The sequence below is a fragment of the Schistocerca cancellata genome, chromosome 6 (assembly GCF_023864275.1).
Source record: "Schistocerca cancellata isolate TAMUIC-IGC-003103 chromosome 6, iqSchCanc2.1, whole genome shotgun sequence".
Classification (NCBI taxonomy): Eukaryota; Metazoa; Arthropoda; class Insecta; order Orthoptera; family Acrididae; genus Schistocerca; species Schistocerca cancellata.
The window spans coordinates 342,319,164-342,340,947 of record NC_064631.1 but is presented as its reverse complement, the minus strand read 5'-3'; positions in this window follow the sequence as shown (position 1 = coordinate 342,340,947).

Genomic DNA, 21,784 nt, shown 5'->3' with positions numbered 1-21,784 from the left:
TGAAAGGTAATGCACAAGACATAGAAAATTACTGGCCAATTACCCTGCCATCACCATTCTCAAAAATAATAGAAGCAGTTATGGAAGACAGATTAATGAACTACCTGATCAAATACAATGTTTTAAGCGATTCACAGTTTTGTTCTGAAGTGGCATAAATATGGAGTCAGCCATAGTAGCGTTAACAGAAGTTGTACTTGATGCTGCTGACAAAGATGAGTGTGTCATTGGCTAATTTTTCGATTTTTCTAAGGCCTTTGATACAGTTGAATACAAGATTCTATTACATAAATTAGAAGTATTAGGAATAAAAGGGGTAGCTAATGACTCATTTCAGTCATACCTAGCTGAAAGGGTACAAAGAGAAGAGATAACACACACTTCAAATAGATCTAAACATATAGTAAAACACTTTTTGGAACCAATATATTAATGTAGGGGTTTCGCAATGTAGTACGTTGGGACCAAATATTCCTGATATACCACAATGACTTTTGCAGTAGTGTTACTCATGGTGAAAAATTTCTCTTCACTGATGACAGCAATATTATAGCCACTGAGAAAACAAGAGATCTCCTTGCAGAGAAAGCAAATGACGCTCTCAAGGAACATTACAATTGGTCAGTAAGCAACAAATGACGTTAGACATAAAGAAAATGCTATGAATTTCAGTTTGAAGAGGGAAAATTAAAATATTAAATTAAAAGTAGATGGCACCTCTATATAATGTGTAACACATGCAAAATTTCTAGGAATTAATATTGATTCTCAGTTTAAGTGGAGCGAGCACACAAAGGTAGTTGCAAACAGAAGCTCATCAGCACGATATGTCCTTAGAATCCTATCATCAGTGTGTAATATACTGTTCAGATGTACACTCAATTCATAGGTATGGCATTCTTTACTGGGAACAAATGCACAAAATATGAAACAATTTTCAAACTCCAAAAAAAGAACCATATGAATCATAACCAAAATTGATAGTGGAACTCATTGTAAAGATCTGTTCAAAACACTTCGGAATTCAATTGCTCCATGAAAATACATTTACCAGTCAGTTGTACATATCACAAATTAATTGGTAACTACTCCACCAACAGTTCTGTCCATGTCCATGGAACAGGAGCTAGGCTCAACTTACATTTGTGAAGAAAAGATAAACATAAAACTCAAAACAGAAGTTCCTACCATGGAATAACACTGTACAATAAATTACCAAAATAGGTAAAAGAAATTACAAAAATACACTTATTTAAAAAGGCAGCTAAAAAGTATCTGTTATGCAATACATTTTACGCATTCAAGGATTACTTAGATGAAACAGAGTGGTGGTTTCAAAAAAAAATGTTATAGAAATAAATAATAACAATGAATATGAAACATCCAATATTCCACATAAAACCTTCACACTATGTGTTTTCCCTTATTTATTCGTTTTCTAGTCAAATTTATCCCCAAGCTATATATTGTAGAATACTAACACCTGTACCTCTTTCCTAGCTCAACATCTCACTCATTAGACAGGGATACTGACTCAGTTTTCCAGGATAGCAACTGGGAAGTTGTGGTACAGAAAATGGCCCAGATATCACCAGTGTGTTTGTGTTTGTGTGTGTAGTGAGTGAAGTGTTACAAAACAATGTGTGTGTAGTGTTTGCTGTGACTGACAGGGAGATATGAGTGAACACTGTGGCATTACGTTATTTAATAAGTCATTTGTAAAACGATAATGCATACTAGGAGTCAATATAATGATTATCTCTAAATACAAGTCTGTAAATGTATATGAATACGAATTAGCTTAATTTAAATTCGTCAAAAATTGTAAATACTTTGACATGTCCTGTAACCTTGTAAAAAGGGATCTATGGATTAATAAAGCTTCTCCTACTAGCTGTAGATTCTATAGCATTTAGTGAAAATTATACATGAATTAGACTCCTTCCAAAATAAATCGGCGTTCTGAACATGATGTTTGTCTAATTCATGTGAACTACAGCAAGATTCTCATTAAATAGTGTTCTTCTTTTGGATATTTGTTTTTGCCATAAGTTTTTCACACTTTTTTGGATTTGTAATTAATCTACATACACTCACATTCTTATATTATATATTGTTAGCCTGGACACTGAATTATTCATTAACTTGTAGAAATCTTTTTCAAAATCATCTGTTCAGCTATCTGTATTCAACTCTGTATATTTTTCTAATGAATCACATTTTTCAGATTTTAATACTTTATCGATTTTTGTCACCTTCATTCTAAGGTACAAATATTGCATAAGATTTCTTTAGTGAACTGTATCATTTTTTGTCATTCAATGTTGTTAATAACTTTTTTCTTTAGTCCAATTACTTTATTATAATATTTTTCTTTGGATGGAAGATCTGTTTCTGCAAATTTTTTCCTACTATACCTATAATCTGAACTCCTTTCTCAATTACGAAATCATTTGGAAAAGTTTTGTTATATAACTCAATTGATATTTTATCAAATTTGATAGAAGTTTATCTAGGTATTAAGTCATAAATTTAAAAATATCAGAAAATGCCCTTTTTAAATTTTCTTTAAAAAGTGATATATCTATTTTCATAAATTGTATAACATCCACTTCTTCATTTTAGCTGTATTCTTTAATGAACAAATAAGAATCGTATTTTGTTAAATTTCATAAATAAATTGTAACAAAATTTAGTTGTAAATTACATTTGTTACAAATTTGGTTTCGGTATTTTTCAATTAAACAATTATGATGACGAACCTGAAATGTTTTTCATAAAAACGGCATCTATGTAATAAAAAATATAATTATTTATTTTGCCTCAGTTGTTTTTTGTATGGTAATGGATGCATTTCTTCATTTTCAGATTACGAATTACCAATTGCTTTACCTCCTTTCTTAATAAATTCGATAAATTTTTATAGGAATTATGTCTTAGCATACAACTCAGTTTTCTTAATGTCTATTCATATATTTAATGTAGTAACTAAAACCATGTGGTTGATGTTTCTGACATTTCATTGAATATGATTGTTTTGGATGAGGCTAAAAATTAAACAAATGTAAAGAAGCCTTTCACAATCATCATTAAAGTAAAAGTGAAAGGTTGATAGAATGTTAGTAAATTTCTAAACTTATGGATGAAATTTTAACTGTCAATTATACTTTTAATGGTCCATTAACTCAACAATTGTGGTCTCGCGGTTCTAGGCACGCAGTCCGGAACCGTGCGACTGCTACGGTCGCAGGTTCGAATCCTGCCTCGGGCATGGATGTGTGTGATGTCCTTAGGTTAGTAAGGTTTAATAAGTTCTAAGTTCTAGGGGACCACAGCTGTTAAGTCCCATAGTGCTCAGAGCCATTGTTTTGAACTGAACAATTTGGAATGTGAAAATGTAGTTTTTCTGCATTATGTAAATGCATTAAAATATTTCACAAATGAATTTTTCAACTGTATTCAAGTTTACTGAACTCAAACTAACCTTGAGAAATTTTGTGTCCAACAACAGTACAAACTGCTTCAGTCTCAAAAATACAATGTACGAATATGGATATTTTCGTAGATTGAGTTATTTCCAATGGAAATATTTGACGTTTTCCATCAAATGATTAAATGTTAATTGATGCAATAACTTTTGTCTTAATTTTTTTAATATCTTCAATTGTAATGGAAATTTGAGCCTGTTAAGCTTTGGATAATTACATAGTCCTACATTCTCATATTTTGAAAGTCTTGGTTTTTGTGTACAGTTTATAATATATATTTTACAGACCACAGAAAAATATTTTACATCATTAACTTTAACATTAATACAAGCTGTTTTATTTTGAATATTTTATGTTAATTCAATGTATGATGATCCTTTTAATGGAATATATTTCTTAATTGCTAACTGCAATCCAGAAACTCAATCTGAGCTCCAACCAAATCTTTATGCTTCAAATTAAAGAATTTATAATATTATTTCTATTTCCTATATTTTAGCATTCAATTATATCTCTATTATTCATGACTGTATAATTATATATTCGAAATTTTAATTTTATTGATTTTCCCAATCAGATGATTTCATCTGAAATTCACAAACAGCATAAAACTTATTTTCACAGATTAAGTAATTATAGTTACCTCTCAGTATTTCTATAATTTTTTTGCATGTTTTTAAAAAAATTTGGATCAAGTAAAAGGATATTTATTCTATGTTTACAGTTTGGAATGTGTTTCCAAATGCTTTAGCAACTAGATATTGATTAGCTGTTCCTTTTTTGTTCCTGAAATCTCATCAATGGAAAATTGACACATATCTTTAAATTATTTTGTTTCATAATTTTAAAAAAATCGTCATTCTTTTCAATTTTAAATTAAGTTAATTGTTTCCCTATATTTATCTCCAATCTATGATGTTTCATTATAAATACAAGTAAGAACTCTTCCCTTAAGCTATTATGTATAGTTACATTACTTCATTTAAAACAACTGTAAAGGCAGACAACTGTAATATGTCTCAATTCTGTAGTCATTTTTAGCAGGAAAGTTTATAAGTGAAATAGAAAACAGCGACATTGAAAATATACAACAATTCTGATTAAATTCAGACAAATTTTTTTAAAATAAAGAATAAGTAGAATAAGGAAATAATTAAACTTAATTGAGTTCAAGATAAATCTGTAATTAATTGAGGTCAAGATAAAGATCAATTTCTATTTAAGACTTTTCTCATCATGTTTTTTCATTAAGGATAAGAAAGTTTTTTATTAAAAGAAGAAAAAATGACAGTGGAAAAATATCAAAATTTGTTAAATATTAAATAAAGATATATTTCTGTTGAAGATAATTTAATTAAATTTAATTTGTTTTTCACTTATTCTTGTCCACATTTTTTACATTGACATGAATTTTTCCTGTTTGAAATGGATTTAGAAAAAACAATAAAAACATTCAATTATTTTACAATAATTATTTTTTACTATGAATTCATGTACATTATCATCATTTTTCAACAATAATAATATTTTGGAATATTCATCACTCAAATTTCGATCTAAAGAATTATTATAAGGAAATATGGATATATTTTTCCACCTACACATTGAATTATATTTTACTTTTTTTTACAGTATTCGTTGAAATGTGGTTTACATATACAGCTATGGCCATTATTTATATATTTTCTAAATTAAAATTACCTACTGACTTCACAATTCCATACATTCACACTTTCTCACTGTAATCTCTATCATTTAACAGAAAAAGATCCAACTAAGATGTATGAGCCTTGTTTGCTTGGAAACATAAACAGCTTCCAATCTACTCCTTATGATTATGAAAGGAAATCACTTAAAATGATGAACAGTATCTTCCCTAGGTTAGATCTCAAGATACAAAAAGGTGGAAATTCGATTCATCTGTTTTGGAACAATGTGTAATCACCATACCAAAAACTAATAATGAACTTAAATCAGTTGAAATGTTTGGTACTTTTTTTTTAGTTAATGACAGTTCTGAGCTTGCAATTGTAATCCCATTTTCATGTATACCAAATAATTCGAGATTAATACCCTGTACATAAAAAACTTTTGTGCTAATATAGTGATAAAAAAGTCTCCAATTTATTAGATGTAATATTCTGTCCCATAACAAGGACAGCACTGCTGAGTGTGCAGAACTAACAGAACTTCTAGATTTGGTTTTAGCTTAAAATTTTATCACCCTCTTTGACAAAATACATTAACAGAAATTTGTGCTTTGGATGTGTAACAGTTTAGGAGGTACTTTGTGAACAGTTTAGAGTGTAATTTTTTCCAATATTAAAAGGAAAAGGACTTTTACAAACGGTTTGTTGGCAACATTTTATTACTGATTGAGGGTGATATAGGCAGCATGCAATCGAAAGTAACATTTAATATAGAAGCTGAAAGGGGAACACTATTAATCATTTTAAGCTTACTATTAAGAAAGTTGACAATAAACAAAAGCTTCCGATTTTCAGAAAAACCTAAGTGTATGAATAGTATCATGACTGCCAGTACATGCCACCTCACAAGATATAAAAAAGTCTTCTTCATTGAATTCTCCATCCACCATATGCTGAAAGCAAATTACATATAGAACTCAGCATTATCAGCAAATATAAGTAGCTTATGGCTTTTCTGTAACAGGCGCCCTTAGAATAGCACACACTCATCCACATAATAGAACCAATAAACAACGAATGAAACAATTTGCACGAAATTTTGTGGCAAAGAGTCCCAGAAAGTAGAGTAATGCTACAGAAAATGTAATGTTAGTTCTTGCTTCCAAGTAAACAAGACCCTAAAGTTGGAGTAAAAGGTAAACTGAAAAGTGTGTGTAGTTGTGCAATATACATAGTCAATTGTAATAACTGGGATAAGTAAAATATCGGCCCAACTGGATGTTTTTCTGATATAAGGTTTAAGGAGCATTAACAGCCACATATCGAAACTGCTTTAGGATGGGATGCATCACAAACTGGTTATCCTGTAGGGAGCTTTGAGAATAATGTGCGTGTTCTTTACAGGGTGCAAAAACGCTGCTTCTTAAAAGAGCTCGAAATTTATAAAGTGAAAATAGCTTGTTAGAAGAACTCAAAATTTATAAAGTGAGAAGCAAGATCCTACGAAAGGCCTGAATAGGCAGAGCGATTTTGTACCCAATGCCTATTTTGCACTGTTTAACAAATTATACTTTAATTAATTAATGCCTCTGTTTAATATATCTTGCCTATCTCCTTATCTGTCATGGAGTGTGTAATGAGCGCGTAGGGCACACAATACTCGTTAAAGCCTGTACTATGATGAGTGAGTGGGGTTCACCTTATGAGAAAGGATTTTTGTATAGATATCGACCGCGTGTACCTGAATGGTGGAAAATCAGACTTACACCCACTTTGTAATAACAATGATACATCAAGTAAGTTCGAAATGCAACTACATGTCACGATGGACAAAAAGCAACACTGAAGATAATACCAATTTAATAATAATACAGTCGCCAGCCTAATTAGGCATTAACTGAGTTTCTTCCCTGTACAAGTTGTTGTATATTTATGCAAAACAACACATAGTAACACTGCATAATATAGTAGAATTTTAGAACCAGAAAATCTATTGAACTGATAGTTTCACGTTCTGTACTGATATGGAAAAACCAATTATACATAACACTATACTACAATGTATACTACAAAACTTTACACTGTCTATTGATCTGATTAAAATCGGGCATACGTTACCCTAGAAATAGCACTTTCGAGCCACACACAAAATATCAATTTTGATAAAGATAAAAAACTGATAAATTTTGGCTTTTATATTGACTTTATCTTTTGCTGGTCAAACCAATTTAGAACATTTCAGAATTCAAATGAATAAAAAATGGGGGTACCCTGAAACTGTTATGATCACTGTATTAAAAAAATTGATTACTGAATTTATTATGCGTTCAAGATTTCCAGTTTATAAGCTACTACTTTTTCATCTTATTTACTGCTCATTTAAATACCTTTATATCTGTCTCGAAATAATTAAACTTCAGTACTTCATTAGACCTTCGTTATTCATTTACTGGTTCATTAACAAAACAGTTCTTTAAACACCATTTTAACATAGCTAGGTCTGCAAGTAATTATTATTAACACAAAATTTAATTTTTCATTTCAGGACACTCGGATTTCACAACATTTGGAAAGGACCCTGTCTAGGATAGTTGTGAGGATAATTAAATGATGGGAAAGTTCTTGTAAAATTTAGGTTATTATTGAGCAGTTCCCTCTATGGTCCGTACGAATACAGTACTAAAAGTTTCAACCTGCTTGTATCGATGCAGCAGTTGGTGGGCAGCACGCACACATACAACCACAGTCATGGCTCTTGGCGTATCGGCACTTTATTTCTTCTTTGTGTCGCAATACTTTTCCATTTAGTGCCTATGGACTTTTGCCATGCTGTGTGGGCGTTCGAACGGCATACCCGAGGCTCAGTGAAGCTACATCTTCCAGGGGAGCCTCCTGGCTCCAGAACGTGTTTCTCAAACCAGTTCCAAACTCCAACTACTACTGCTGAGCCCATTGTGCCATGCAGTGTCCGTGTGCATTTTCCCACGCTCACCTGCCATCCACCTTTTACCACTCCCTTACAGACAGGGTATTCACCAGAGGTTTTGCATTCTACATATCCTAACACATTGCCTACATATGGACCAGACGCACAGTTACAATTTTAAACATCTTACAACAGTTTCAACATTTGTTACATTTCAATTCTATTACAATATTGTTTGACATTTGAGATAAATATTAATATTCACATTGAAACTTGTTTCAGTTTTTTTAACACAATGGCATGAAACACAAAAGAAATGAAATCAGAACATCAATTACACAAGTTTAACGAAAAATGAGATGGAAAAAATATTATTTATATGTACAATATTACAGTGTCGTTGTTGTTACAAGTGCTTTACATACTTACTTTGTTTTCTTACACTGAACATATAACTCTCGTCTTTTGTTGTCCCTTTTCCATTTATATACTCTATTTCCTTGACTATATAATATTGATAATGGATTAGTATGATGTTATGTGATTCTTTTCTAGGAACAGCATGTCACGGGGTATGAGGAGCCTTCTGGTGGTTAAGTTCCTGTAACCATTATCACCTATGTGGCATTCTGTCAGCCATGCCAATGGAAGGGGCTGATTATCTACTGCAGTCTGTTTTCATTCATTTGGCTTTTTCGATATTTGTTTTACCAGTTTTGTGTTACTATGTGAGCTCTGTATTCATATTCTTTTGTAAGTCACTCTATTTTCAATTAACTTTTGTCAAGAGATCATATGAGGAATTTTATTAATATACTATTTTCATTTCAGCAATTTAGCTTTGTTAGTGTTTTTATTTATCACATTTTACTACTGTAATGACTTATACACCTGGTAAGACCATTACAGACTTTATTGAGTGTACTCTTCTTTTTAATTTTGATTGTACAATTTTGTCACCGAAAAATATGTGTATGCTTATAGTAATGACATCTGGTGTACGTGCAACAGAAAGATTTTTTGACTACAATATTGTAGTTTCTTTTGAACAGTACCGCTGTTCACATGATGAGTAGGATATACAATATTTTATATGTATATGATGATGCTGGTGATTATTTGGTTTATCTGTTAGTGATGCCACTACAGCATATTTTTAAAACATGGATTCCTCTTAATATTTATAGTGGATAGTTTTCACATACATATCAGAAATACTTTTCCTCAAAACTTATTTATAGTTTTATGCCATCAACAATCCAAGGTTTGTATTTGTGTTTTCCAACGTCATTACTGACTGGAACTGGTAATCTGAGTACTTAATAAGATACGGAACATAGGAAAGGAAAAAGAAATTTATTGAACAGTTTCTGTATCACTGTTCCATTTGTGACAGAGTCACAGTGAATGAGGTTTATGTAGTTTAATTTCATCTTACAAAAAAGAAGAAGTTAAAGTTCAAGAATAATAACGAAACAAAAACTTTTCAAAAATAATTCTTTTTAATAAATGGATTGTGTATAAGCTGGATCAGAAAGTACGTTAAATGTATCTGCCATCACTAATAACAACCACTAAATTGATGAGTGAAGTTTAAATATCTTCTTTTATTCATTGCTTAAACAAAAAATTGTATTAATAAGAAATAATATTTTAGGCACTAAATATATAGCCCTTGAATCTGTATAAACAAATAAGAGAGACTATGTTCACTTCTTTAAAAGTACTTATATTATCTTCACTTCAATAAAATGTAGTAATCTTTTAGATATAGAATATGAATATATTCTAGATGAAATAGAAACTTTAAATTCCAAAACTTTTCTTCAGAAGAAATATATTTCATTGACTGTTTATAATTTCAGAGAATCAGTAATGATATATAGTAGAAAACAAATATTATTTGACTGTAGAAAAAAATGATAGATTTTTATAAAATATGCATTATAATATAAAAGTCAACAAACAGTAATAATCTCTGAATATATGAGGGTCACTCCAAAAGCATTGCACACTATTTTTGTAAAAACAAATTTCTCATTTTGCATGTATGTAAGTTTTACACTATGTAGATACAACCTTTCCGCTTGTTTTCAAACTTAGTTCAACCTGTTCCCATGAGTGTCGCCGTCGCAGAATGTCTTCAAGATGGCTGCTACACTTGAGATTCGTCAGAAGCAACGTGCTGTCGTAGAATTCCTGTGCTGTGAAAAAGAGACAGTGGGAAGCATCCACAACAGGTTGATAAAGGAGTATGGAGATGCTGCTGTCCATTGTATTACAGTTAGTCAGTGAGCAAGCAGGTTACATGATGAAAGCGGGCACAGCAATATTGAGGATTATCCTTTCAGGGGCAGGCCTCATACTGAGCACACTCCAGGCAACATGCAGAGAGTTAACGAATTGGTGGCTCTGAGCACTATGGGACTCAACTGCTGAGGTCATTAGTCCCTTAGAACTTAGAACTAGTTAAACCTAACTAACCTAAGGACAAAACGAATTGGTGACTGCTGACAGAAGCATCACAGTGAACCAATTGTCACCTTACATTGAGATAGGGGAAGGAAGTGTTTGCAGAATACTGAAAGTGTTGGGGTAAAAAGGGTTTGTGCCATGTGGGTTCCGAGGATGCTGACAGTGGCTCTCAAAGAAACAAGAAAGACGGTATGCAGCGAACTTTTGGAACAATGCGAGAATTGTGGAGATGATTATCTAGGAAGAATTGTGACAGGTGATGAAACATGGCTCTATTATTTTCCAACAGAGACGAAGAAGCAATCAATGGAGTGGGATCATGCAAATTCACCAAAGAAAAAAAAATTAAAAACCACAACTTCTGCTGCAAAAGTAATGGCTATGGTGTTTTTCGATTCCAAAGGACTCTTCCCTGTGGACATTATGCCAACTGGAACCACCATAAATTCTGATGCATATGTGATGACACTGAAGAAACTTCAACCTCGACTCAGTTGTGTTCGACCACATCGGAAGAAACAGGATGTTTTGCTGTTGCACAACAATGCACATCACATATCAGTCAAAAAACTGTGCAAGCGATCACAAAACTCAGATGGACAACAATGAAACACCTACCTTACAGTCCTGACCTGGCTCCATGTGACAATCATCTCTTTGGGGAAGTGAAAGACTCTCTTCGTTGAACATGCTTTGAAGATGATGACTCCTTTGTGCATGCTGCTAAACAGTGGCTCCAACAGGTTGTTCCAGAATTATACCTTGTGGGTATACAGGTGCTGGTTCCAAGATGGCGTAACGCAGTTGAGAGGGATGGAAATTATGTGAAGAAATGAAAATATTATTCCTAAAGGATGTATCTACACACTGTAAAACTTTCAAACATGTAGAATAAAAGGTGGATTTAAAAAAAACTAGTGTGCATTTCTTTAGGAGTGACAGTCGTAACTTAAATTTTGAAGAAGAGAAAAAACCAAAAGTTGTTTTGAACTAGAATAAATAATGAAAAATATATAATGTTAAATAAGATTAATGAAAAATATCAAAAATATTGTAGAACAATGTCATTCACGTTTTTAGTACATAACTATTACAATAAAGTACTTCAAAAAGAAGTTTCACAAAAAAATTGTGGAACAACCAAAAATCAGATTAAATCTCGATTCTCCATATGTAATACTGGTGAGCATAGTAATAAAAAATTTGAATATAACTACATGAAAAATAGTTGTAATTGTTGTCTTACTGAAGAATTATTTAAACAGATTTTAAATGACAAAGAAGAGAATAAGATAAGAATGAAATGAAATTTGAAGATATAAGTAATTATCTTCAGATACTTAATTGGCATACAGAATAATTTGTTGTTAAACGAATTCAAATAAAGGAGTTTTAAGTTAAGGAAAGAATATTTAGCGAAATATTGATATCTCCTCAAAAAAAGGATCATTAAAAGTCCACTGAATCACAACAAAATTTAGCAACAAGATAATTAATAAAATTGGGTTAGGTATTCCCAGTGATGAAGAAAGAAAACATGTGAAACCTTCCTGTCTCCTCTATATCACATTTCTCGTTTTTCTTGTTACACAACCTTCCCTTCTACAATAACCTATGAAACTTTCCCTTAGGGTTTCTCCCTCTTGCTTAATAATAACAAATGATATCTTCCCTTTGAAATTAATTCTCTTCCTCAATCATTGCATAGAAATTTAAATGCAAAATATTAAATGTTATTTTCTATTTATTTCGACGAAACATTGTGTCGTCGTCGTGGCCCTCAGCCGTTACCTTCAATAACCCAAAACTGTTCCTTGCCTTTTTTACTGTTACTTGGTCGCCATCTGACTGTTTCATCGAAGTGTGACATGAGTATACTTACTCTGTTTTACTATACTCTATTAGCTGCAGGTCGGCTGTCATAATATGTGGCTGTATTTATTACCAAAGCTGACGTTATTCCTTGATAGCAAAGCTGATGTTATTCTTTAATAGCATAGCTAATGTCATTCTTTAATTAATTTGACTGAAGTTACGTAATTCATAGTTAAACGTTTTCTTGGCAACAATAAAATTTTGCGAAATTTTACGTTGATGGTTTTTGAGATGGATTATAATCAGTAATGCAATCTTGCTGGAAAAAATTAATTATATTCTGAATAAAATGATTTTACAAACTTTCAAATGGGACTTACTTTTTACAATAATCTTACAACTAGCGATGTGCGAACATACCTTGAGTAGTCTTGGGTTTCTCAAAAAATTAATTCAATAATATTAGTTCCTCATATGATAATAGTTAGCCAATGTCTCTGTACATCCTTTTATAGTTTCTTGTAAATCATAGCTAGCGGCTGGCAGGCACACCGCTCCTCTCAACATCTTGCTTCAGACCTGCTACTGATTCGCTTCACATCCTGCTTACTACTGACTTCCTATGGACGCTAAAGTGCGGTCTCTCCCGCCAACAATGCTTTCTGGTGCAGACAATCCCTGCTACCAATACAAAATATGTCAATGTGTGGTCTTTCCCGCTCTTTTCTTCAAATGTATCCATATACAGTCTCTCCCGCCATTTTTATAAGTATATCAATATGTGGTCTCCCCTGCAAACAATACTTTGTTGCAGACATTCCCTGCTGCCACAGTTATTTCCAACATGACAAATATTAATTAATCCTACTTAATCCTATTAATAAAATGTAAACATCTTTCATAAGTTGTGGTTTGGCAATAGACCATAGAAATATACACATCTTACACATGTAACAAAGGAATGTACCTCAATATATCCTAATAAATGTAAACTTATAAGAAGAGATTGTGAACACCGATAATAGTTATAGTATAAACAAAAAGAAAGCTATATTTAATTAACAAAAGAATAAATTGAATATAAAACTAAATATGTAATTGTTGCCTTACACAATCTAGAACGCTTTAGCTGTTGCTTATAATAATCATAAGAAATAAATATTTCAACAGCTTTCAGATTAAGTAAATAATTAATACCGACATATGTGAACTGAATTATAAATAAAAGTAAATCATTATCAGAACAAAAAATAGATAAATGGAATGAGAGTGCAAAATCATTAATATGTATATAAATTTTCTATAAAATGCAGTCAGGACTCCTTTAGCTGTTGGAAATTACCTTACTGAATTTGGATTAAATACCTTTCATAAGCTCAATTCCTTATCATCGATTTCTAATTGTAGTCTCAAATTTTTTCGATTCATTATTCCTTTCCGTGCTGTTGAAGCTAATTTTTTACTACATTATGAATCTTCAGTACACTTACATTCATTTGCTACATTTTGAAGTTATTCATTTTCTCCATTTCTAATATACTGTAAGTAGGATGTTTATGTTTTCTTATTGGTAATGTTACGTAGCGCTCTGTATGAAAATAACTGGCTGTGCTGTGTGCAGTCTGTGGCTAGTTTGCATTGTTGTCTGCCATTGTAGTGTTGGGCAGCGGCAGCTGGATGTGAACAGCGCGTAGCGTTGCGCAGTTGGAGGTGAGCCGCCAGCAGTGGTGGATGCGGGGAGAGAGATGGCGGAGTTTTGCAATTTGTAATACTATATATTATGAACTGCTATGTATGTTATGATTTTTCAACACTATTAAGGTAAATACATTGTTTGTTCTCTATTAAAATCTTTCATTTGCTAACTATGCCTATCAGTAGTTAGTTCCTTCAGTAGTTTGAATCTTTTATTTAGCTGGCAGTAGTGGCACTCGCTGTATTGCAGTAGTTCGAGTAACGAAGATTTTTGTGAGGTAAGTGATTTGTGAAAGGTATAGGTTAATGTTAGTCAGGGCCATTCTTTTGTAGGGATTTTTGAAAGTCAGATTGCGTTGCGCTAAAAATATTGTGTGTCATTTTAAGCACAGTCATGAATAATTTTTCTAAGGGGACGTTTCGTATGGCGACCCTGCCAGGATACCTCACTGGAATCTTCTGATCTTTTTTCCTGTAGTTTGTGTAATTAGTGTAGCTTTTGTTTATTGCCAGCGCGTAATTATAGAGAGAATTTCCATTGTAGTTGTAGTTTTTCATTGTTGTACAGTAAAACAGTTGTGGCATGCATGTAGATTTGCACCAAGTATTTCGCAGCTGCGCTTGCAATTAAGTAGCCATTATTTCCATTGCTATGTTATTTTATTTGGCTCTTCAAATTGTGCTTTTCTGTGTTATCGTGTGAAATATTGTGACAATTATGGCGTGTGAAAAACGTAATACTAGGCTCCAAAGTAAATTGAGAAATGACAATGAAGACGAAAGCAGTGTGTTAGCGCCGCAGAGTAATGAATTAACTAATGTTCAAAGTAGTAATTTGGTAACTGTGCATAGGGAAATGGAGCGGGTTGCAAATAATGGTGTACACAGTGAAACAATTAGTGAACAGGGAAGCATTATCGATCGATCGGTCGGCAACAGCTCGCCTCAGGAATCCGAAATGACAGGAAACAATCTCGCAAATACTGTAGATTCAGGTTTTTGGTCCTCACCGTTTTCTCAAATAAGTCAAGACACATTTTCTGCTTGTCAAAATGTGAATGTTGCCGGGGCAAATGCACTGCCGAAATGCATAGAGGAACAGATTCCAGACACTAATACATTATTATTGCAATTAATGCAACAAATGAAACAAAATCAGAGACAAACACAGACACAGTTAGACACAATTGAACAAAATCTTCAAAAGTTAGACACAATGGAACAACACCAGAGACAAACACAGCAACAGTTAGACGCAATGGAACAAAATCTTCACACCATGCTTGAACAAACACGTGAAGATTTGACTACTGAGTTACATAACATCGAATCTAAATGTCAAAAAGTCTGTAATGACGTAAAAACACAAATTTGTGAGCATTTTCAACCTATTTTTTCACGGCATGAAAATGCATTACAGAATCACGAAGCAGCCATAAAAGAACTGCAAATTATTGTTCATGAAACTCATAAGACCTTGCAAGCTAAAATTGACTCAGTTGCATCTACCGATTCAGTTATGCAACTTGCAAAAACTCAGGAAAACTTAAAGGACACAGTAAATACTCTGAAAATTGGTTCAGAAACACACATGGAGGAAATTAGTTCATTATCAGAGAAAGTAGTTGAACTTTCGGATCAGCTAAATAATTTATCTACGAAGGTAGATGATGATCTGAATGACACAAGACCTGTAGCCATCACTGATACAGAAGAGTGCGAACAAATTAGGAAATTTAAACAAAATCAGAATCAAATTAATACGCAGCACCAAAGAGAAATCCGGGAAGTACAAGATCAGCTGACACAGGTAATACAAGAATTACGTATTTCAGAGGCCACTCGCGCTCCAATATGGGAAGAGGGACATAGAAATACGGAATAGCCACAAAATAATAACTCAGGGCACTTCGGAAATTATGAAAGAAATTGGCAAGGTACACCGTATTTTGAGATGGAACCGCCGAAACGACGTAACAACGACCGACATGCTACTCGCCGACACGATGATTTTGATTATAAGCTGTTCATTACTACACGTAAATTCAAAACGTTTAAGAATTCTGCCAACGACATTCATCCACAAGTGTGGCTCCATCAATTCTCTCATTGTTTCCCTCCCAACTGGTCATTGGAGCACAGGTTAGAATTTATGTGTGGCTACTTGGAGAATGAACCAGCTGTAAGAATGCGATCGGTCATTCACGATTGTCACAGTGAAGGAGAATTTTACCATGCGTTCCTCTCAGCATATTGGTCTCAAGCTACACAAGACCGAGTAAAACATAGCATCATAATGATGAAACATTTCGAACAATCTGAGTTTTCCAGTCTTGTTAAATTTTTTGAAGACATGTTGCACAAGAATCAGTACCTGTCAAACCCATACAGCCCCTCAGAACTCATCCGCATTTGCTTAATCAAACTGCCTGAACATTTGAGACATATTATTTTAGCAGGACGATGCAAAGACGACATTGAAGCTTTTCAGGGACTGTTACATGAACTGGAAATTGACACCGACAATCGCGGAACGCGAAAACAGGAGCAAAACAATTACAGGTCACATCCATCGCAATTCCGCGATGACAGAAATAAATGGACACGACAAGGCTATTCTTACAACGTAAATCGCGACCACAACAGACACCACCAGTATGACAACCGTTGGCAGAGTAGTACTAATTACAGGGAAAGATCACCTCTCCGCGGTAATAACTATCACAGAGACAATCAGAGAAACAGACAATTTGGGAACCAAAATAATTATTATCAAGGGAGACAGAATAACTTTAGACGCAACGGTCCAACGCGCAGTTACGATTCAGGTAGAAATTCTCCACCAGGTGACCGACAAGAAAGAAACTATGAAAACTACCGACAAAACGACAGATCTGAATTTAATCAGAACTGGCGGGACCTCTCGTCGCGGTGAATTTGTAGAAGTTAGGTCTCCAAATCCCAATAACGACGCGCGCCAACAAAGAGACAATAGGCAATGACTCACACCGCTGGCAGCCACATAACGTACTTATGAAACTGATGATGCAGCTGCTGTAGCTAGTTACGTAAAAATGGAAGACATTAGGGACATCTTACTCCAGGAACATGACGTAAAACATAACAACATTGCATATCTGTGATTCACATTACTGTAAATGACGTAAAATTTACGGCAGTACTTGACTCTGGCAGTCCCATTTCAGTAATTAGTGAAACAGCTTTTAGCAAGTGCAACAAATCGAACGATTGCCCCACACTTCCTTTACGTAAGATTAAATTACAAGGTGCAATCTTTGGAAAAAGTGTAGATGTACGCCAACAAACCAACTTAGAATTTTTTTGTCAAAGCCACAGCTTCTCTATGAACTTTCTTATTGTTCCATTATTGTCGACGGAAATTATATTGGGAGTAGACTTTTTGAATGAATACAAAGCAATCTTAAACTTTCAAGATGCTGAAAAAAGTTTAGAGAAAGAAGGTAAGTCAATAGCTTTGAAATTTGAAGACTGGCTCTCAAACCTGGATCAGGAAATTAATCGTCTTTACCTTCTGTTAGACAACAGTTCGGAATTTTCTACGGAACTAGACACTAACAATCACTCTGCAAGTACTGACAGGGATGATATCGATGGCATATTTTAAACTAATGAGTTAATTCAGAATAAAATTCAAACAATTGAGAATTGTAATGACACTGATAGGCAGGACCTTTTTGAGATTTTACAAGCACATTCCACAGTTTTTACTCACAAAACAGGAACAATCAAGGGATTTCAATACCAACTTCGTGTTCGTGAGCATACTAAATTTTGTGTTAGACCATACATAATTCCAGCAAATTGTAGGGACCGTGTTAGAACAGAAATACAATATATGCTTAATGAGGGCATTATTGAGCCTGCAGTAAGCTCATACAACAATCTGTTACATGTTGTTGAGAAGAAAAATGGATCGATCAGGCTTGTCTTAGATTCGAGACAAATCAATACTATCATTATTCCTGAAACAGACAGGCTGCAGACGATGGAAGAACGTCTTCAAAATTTTAATGGTGTAAAAGTGTTGTCTTCCATTGATCTCAGATCCAGCTTTTATCAGATCGAACTTCATCCAGAATGTAGAAAATACACAGCTTTCCTTTGTTTCGGCGTTTGTTATCAGTTTCGGAAACTTCCTTTTGGTTTGAACATTTCTTCAGCAGCATTCATTCACGGGGCAAATTCCATATTACCTGAGTTCTTAAAACGTCACATCACCTTATATGTGGACGATATTCTGATAGCAGAAGCCTCATGGGAACAACACAATCGCATTTTTGCAGAATCTGGAATTACAGTTAACTTGGAAAAGTCTGAATTCGGTAGGTCAAAGGTAAGGTTTTTGGGACATATTATTTCTTCTGAAAGCATTCAGCTGGATCCTGAAAAGTTAGAAGCAATCAGAGCCATTCCAGTTCCATCCACAAAAAGACAAGTCCACAGTTTTATAGGTCTCGTAAATTTTTACCGTCGTTTTCTGAATATGCAAATTCTAGTTACACCAAAACTTTGTTCTCTTACTGGAAAAAATACTATTTGGAACTGGGACGAACAAGCACAGTTGGAATTCAATTCTTTGAAAGAAGCATTACTTCACGCGCCAATACTAGCTCATCCAGATCTGTCACAAGATTTCTGCCTTAGCACGGATTCTTCTAAAGTCGGTCTTGGTACCCATTTATTTCAAGAAGCCACAGAAAATGACATTACTGTTCAGAAAACCATTGCTTTTGCTAGCCGAGTGCTAACAAAATCTGAAAAAAATTATTCTGTTACTGAATTAGAAGCTTTAGCTATCGTTTGGGCATTTAACAAATTCTATTTCTTTCTTTCTGGCAAGCACGTATAAGTATACAGTGATCATCGTGCATTACAATTTCTTATGTCTTCAAAATTAAACCATGACAGGTTAAAACGTTGGGCATTGTTTCTGCAAGAATTCCGCTTCACAATAGTCTACGTTCCCGGCAAGGAGAACATTGCTGCGGACGCACTGTCACGCGCACCGGCTGGGCTTGAGAAAAGTAACACAGAAGACAACCTCGAGAAAAATTTCAGTATTATTTACATTCAGAAAGTCGCCTTTGAAAACTTCACCACCACGTCTTTAAAGGACATTGCTCATGAACAAGATAAAGATCCGATTTGGAAAGACATCAAGAGCAACTGGCATGAAAAGACACACACACAGATTCGACATTATTACCTGGTTAGAAACAACATACTCTTCAAACGCTGCACTGTTGATGTCAAGCTATGGGTACTTTGCATTCCAGACGATTTTGTTAATAAGCTCATTTGGTACATTCATTTCAGCTACGCACATTTTGGCCCACGAAAATGTTATCATATTCTTCGAACGACTTGTTATTTTAACAATATGGAAAAGCGAATTCGAAGGGTCTTGTCTATTTGTAAACTTTGTCAAAAGGCGAAAGCATCTACTATCTCACATCGTGCTCCGTTGTTTCCTATTATTCCTTCTAAATTAAAAGAATTTGCTGCTGTTGATCTCTTGGGACCGCTTGTCAGAACATCTAATGGATTTTCGTACGTTCTAGTCGCTGTTGAACTTACTTCAAAATTTGTTTCTTTCACACCGTTACGTAATGCCACTGGACGGTCTGTATCCAACGCCTTTGTTAAAAATTTCTTACGTGAGGTTGGACATGTCAGTAAAGTCATTTCAGATAACGGACCGCAATTCAGATCTGCTGTTTGGTCACGCATGCTTCGAAATCATAAAATCAAACCTGTTTTTATTTCATTGTATTCACCACATTGTAACCACTCCGAACGGATTATGAAAGAAATCAATAAGCTTTGCAGACTTTATTGTCACAGAAAGCATCATCATTGGGACAGATATTTACACTTATTTCAAAACGTGCTGAATGAAATGCCTCATGATTCCACTGCTTTACCACCTACTCTTGTACTAAAGAATGAAGAACCACCGAACAGAATCAGAGAGCTTGTACCTTTCCCGAATACACATAAACTTCGACACAAAGACATAATTGATTTGGCTCTTAAAAATATAAAATCTGCTGCATACAAAAGGAGAAAACTACACGGTAAAGCAAATGCAAAGAAATTATATATTGGTCAGAAAGTTCTCATTAAAGCTCATTCATTGTCACATAAGAAGAAACACTTGAGTCACAAATTCTTTCTAGTTTACAATGGACCCTACAGAATCCGACGTATACCACATGATAACTGCGTTGAAGTTGAAACTCTGCATACTAGGAAGAGTAAAGGTTTACACCACATTTCACATGTAAAACCGTTTATTGAAAGATAATCTGCTTTTTAACTTTGTCTTTGCCATAAAGCGTTTCACTTCACGTTACTAGTATACTTAAGAAACTGTTAACATGCAACAATGTTTGAAGTTAAATATCCAGTCAAGAACCAAGAGAACTTATATCAACAGAAATTATGAATGCATTGTTATAGTGAACAGACGACACAGTGTTATTGTGTGTGTGCATTCTTGCTTGTTAGTTGCATGATTACGTAGCGACTATAAGGCTCACATACTTAGAACATTTACCAGTACCGCTAATGAGATTCTAATGCAACATTTTGGTTTACTTGAAAATACATTCTGGATTTAAGGTACTTTCTGTGAGATACCAGATGACACAGTGGTTAGTTTATGTGACAGCTACACGATTTTATCACGACGCTACTAATGAGTGACAATTTACAATGTTGCTTTTGCTGTGCTTCTGTTTTATGTCGGCACAGTTTTTCTGAATTCTTCTGGAAAGGAAAACATGTTTCAGTAGTAACTTTTGTGGTATAGCTACAATGAGTGCCTTTTCCGTAGCACAACAATACGTTACAGCACAGTAACTTCTTCATCACAACAATAGGCGTAATAAGTAAGATATCTATACGCAAAGCATTTCACTTTTCTTTATCATGAGGTAAGTACATTGACTTCTGCAAAACTTAGCTTTTGGAGGACAATTACTACGACACTTCCACAGAGATTATTTTACAGCAAGACGCACATTTAGCGCTACAGGACACGTATTTGAGTGATTAATTTTGTACTTAAAACATTTATTTTTAAAGATTTTTGAATTACAAAGAAAGTTTTCCGTGATACATTTCATTGCATTGCTGTAATCTGTAACACCTGAGGGTATAATTACAATAATCCTCAGGGGGGTACACGCCTACTTCGTGTACCATGTGTTTGGCAAGCACAAGGAGCCCTAGCTAGTATGGTATTTGCTTATACAACTTTACAAATCGGTACCATATTTCTCTAACACATAATTACACAGCTATCTGATCATTTAACTGAGAGATAAACATTTTTTTACTACATCAGTGACACATGTTTACGCAATTACACAGATGGATAACTTCACACTTATGAAATTGTATTTTGTCTGTACTTTGTGAACTGTTCATATTTTTTTCTGACCCATTGTGATATTATGAGAGCTTTGAATGATATATTTGGTATGGGATCACGATTTTTAAAGTACGTTTGAGGTAGATGAGCAGAGAATTTTTTGTAGGTTTTAAAATATTCAGAAAGCTACGACGATTTTGAGATGTGATTGATCTGTTACAATGTTATTATTATGACGACGATGTGTATTATGCTGTTGAGGTACGTTTATGATCAATGAGATGTTGCTATATGAGGAATTTGATTATGCTACGTA